Genomic DNA, 3,829 nt, shown 5'->3' on the forward strand with positions numbered 1-3,829 from the left:
CACTCACTTTGTAGACCAGGCTGGCTTCGAACTCAGAAATCCGCCTGCCTCTGCCTCCCGAGTGCTGGGATTAAAGGCATGCGCCACCACGCCCGGCTCTTATGGCTGTCTTTTGTTTCATTCTTTAAAAGTGTAGTTAGGGACTGAAGAGATGGATCAGTAGGTAAGAACACTTTTTACTCTTGCAAAGGACCTGGGTTCGATTCCCAGCACCCATATGGCAGTTTACAATCACCTGTAATTCCAGTTCCATGAGATCCTACCCCCTCTTCTGGCCTCTTCAGGCACTACACACACACATGGTGCATAGGCATACATGCAGGCAAAACATACACATAAAATTATAAAATAAGGCATTTTGTTTGCTTGTTTGAGACAGGGTCTCACTATGTAGTCCTGACTGTCCTAGAACTCCCTGTGTAGACCAGGTTGGCCTTGAACTCACAGAGATCCACTTGCCTCAACCTCTTGGCTGCTAGGGTTAGAGTCATATACCAACATACCCAGTCTTTTTGTTTGTTTGTTTGTTTGTTTGTTTGTTGTTTCAAGAAAGGGTTTCTCTGTGTAGCCTTGGCTGTCCTGGAACTCGCTTTGTAGACCAAGCTGGCTTCCAACTCATAGGGATCCACCTGCCTCTGCTCCAAATGCTGGGATTAAAGGCAAGCACCACCACCCAGCCTAAGTTTTAAAAAATAAATCAGGTAGAGTGGTGCCTATAGTTCCAGAGTTTGGGAGGTAGAGGCAAGGAGGATCAAAAGTTCAAAATCATCCTCAGCTACAAAATGAGTTTGAGGCCAACCTAGGCTAAATGAGACTCTGTTTCAAAGTGATAATAATGATCAAGCTGCCTGCTACTAATAAAATCCCTTCCTGGTTTCATCGCCCACAGTAGGTCAAGTAGGTCACCTAAGTGTGAAACTCTTAGGCCTGACTCTAATCTGCTGTCTGTGAAGCCAGAGTTCTCTCCATGGCTCTGATCCTCTGCGCCTCCGGCCCCACTGGACCTGGGACTGGGTGCCATGACCTTCCTGGGAAGGTTGAGTTCATACTCCCCCCAAATTCTGACGTGGTACTGTCTTCTCCCTACCCCGGGGAGCCAAGGAATCAGGAAGCTGAGCAGGTCTAGGGCGCAAGGAGCACTCAGGCTGTGTAGCCCAAGGCAGCTCCCAGGACGTGGAGTAGCAACCACAGAGCTGAGCTTAGTTCAATAAATCATGGAGGCTAGGGCCTGGGGGAGGGGATGACTGCAAGGGGAGGGGGCTGGATAAATAATTCATTAAACAAATAAACAAGGAGCCTGTAAGAGGGAAGCTTGGGCATGATGTGAACAGGAGCGGCAGCCGCCGGCTCCTGACATGAAATATTCACAGGCTCTGCACCTTTCCCAGGGTCACGGGTGTTCCGGGTGTTCCCCTGTGTGAATAGCCCAGACACCTGGGTACCATGGGGTGGGGCCAGGTGCTGCATTCTTCTGACTTCTGAGCCTGTGTGTCTACCGGGCCCTGTGGTATGCTGAATTCCCTGAGGTGACATGGAGACACACGTAGGATAAAGACAATAGGACTGACTGCAGAGGACACAGTGCCCCTTGTCTAAGGATACAGGAAATTAGGATGCAGGGCTTGGGGGGGAGGGGTCAAAGTGTAACAACTCCAGTTCCTACCCATGCCCTGATTCCTCTACTGGGCCTAGGAAGCCCAGGGGGCTGTAGAAGGTGACATCTCTGGGGTGTTACATTAGGGATGAATGTACCTTTGGTGGTACTGGAAGAAAGATTGGGAAGGAGGAAACACGGACAATGTCAGCATGAACCTAGTAGGTAGTCCTCTGCGCCTTGCCTGGCGTTTAGCTTCTCCGAGTCTGCATTTCTCATCTCTCTAGTGGGGCTAATCATACCTTGCCTTGCTTGAGAAGTTGCTGCTGCAAAGATCAAGACCCACACTCTCTCGGAAGCACTTAGCCCAGTGCTTAGGGCTCAAGAGATGCTTGATTAATGGAGGTTTCATCAGAATCATTAGTAAGAGGTTACCTTGCTCTGCCCACCTAGACTAGCCCAGAATCTGTTTCCACTGTTTTCCTTCATTTTAAAGCTTTCCTGACAACTATCACAGAAAGAAATGTGACCTATGGCTTAGAGAATAGCAAAAGATGAAGTAGATTGAAGGAAAAGAGAGTCGTATTGAAAAAAAAAAAGTCTTAACCTAGTGTGGTGGCGCACAACTTTGATCCCAGCATCCAAGAGGCAGAGCAGAGGCAGGTATATCTCTATGAGTTCAAGGGTAGTGAGTGCTACACCATGTCTAAATAAATAAATAAGAAAAATTCCTTCTTCAAACTGTGGGCGCAGACCCTCTTGTCCTTCTCAGACTGCACACCTGTTTCCTAGTCTCAAACTGTTCCGAGATCCAATGCTCCCAAGTTTTGACTTCTAGAAAGTGGCTGTGAGGAGACTAGAAGACCTGAGGCAGAAGTCTTTGAACTGGGTATCACCACGCAGACCCCCATCTTCCTTAGAGCTCTGGCCCCCACCCTCTGTCCAACAATCAGGACATCCCTGGCAATGGAGGAGTTTATGCCTGGGCAAAGACCAGAGTGGGTGGGGAGAAATGCAGGCTGTAGAGTCAGGGTGGAGTATCTGGCAACCTCTCAGCGAGCCCTTCCCCAGCCCTCTCCTGTCCCCTGGAAAGGATCAGCTCCCCAGGGAGAGAGCCAGCCAGCAGACAGGTCTGAGCTGGTCTGTTCTTTTACACAGAAGCGGAGGGGGAGGGGACTTGGGCTCCTGGTGGATGCCCATGTCATTTGGGGAGGCAGAGGCAGAGTGGTCCACCATGTGGAGGAGTAGCTACAGCCTGGAGCCCAGCCCTTTGTCTCCCTTGGCCAGGCTGCTGTTACTTCAGGAGGTGGGTGTCTGCCCTCTGATGTGAAGATGTCTGCCCACCTTTCCTGTGGAGCCAACATCAGTTCTCCACGTCTCTCCCCGGGCTGGGCAGGTTCAGGCCAATCTGCACAAGAGCTTCACAGCAAACATTGATCTGTAATAAAACCACAGTATGTGTTCACGAGATATGGAGGTCTGTGTTGAGATGCACCTTAAGGACTGTGGGTACATGCCTTCACAGTATGTTTACCTCTACACGAGGGCATGAGGAGAGAGAGAGAGAGAGAGAGAGAGAACTTTACTATGTTGAAAACCACAGAAACATCATGAGTTGTAATGTACACACATCTGCTGGCTTAAATGGTGATCTTCTCTCTCTCTCTCTCTTTTTTTTTTTTTTTTTTTTTTGGTTTTTCGAGACAGGGTTTCTCGTATAGCTCTGGCTGTCCTGGAACTCACTTTGTAGACCAGGCTGGCCTCGAACTCAGAAATTTGCCTGCCTCTGCCTCCTGAGTGCTGGGATTAAAGGCGTGAGCCACCACCCCCGGCAATGGTGATCTTCTCAACCAAAACCTTTTCTTAGAGCCTATTCTCCCCTGTGTCCCGAATCATTTGTATGTAGCTCTGTATTAATGCTTGCACTTGACGTTATACTTATTTAATGGCTGGCCTGGCTGGTCTATCTCTGAAGATTTCTTTTTTTCTTTCCTTTTTTTTTTTTTTTTTTTGAGACACAGTTTCTCTGTGTACCCCTGGGTATCCTGGAAGTTACTCTGTAGACCAGGCTGGCCTCAAATTCTTATCTCTGATTTCCTTTTTTTTTTTCAAGACAGGGCTTCTCTGTAAAGCCCTGGCTGTCCTGGAACTTACTTTGTAGACCAGGCTGGCCTCGAACTCAGAAATCCACTTGCCTCTGCCTCCCAAGTGCTGGGATTAAAGGCATGTGCCACC

Source organism: Mus caroli, chromosome 3, assembly GCF_900094665.2.
Source record: "Mus caroli chromosome 3, CAROLI_EIJ_v1.1, whole genome shotgun sequence".
NCBI lineage: Eukaryota > Metazoa > Chordata > Mammalia > Rodentia > Muridae > Mus > Mus caroli.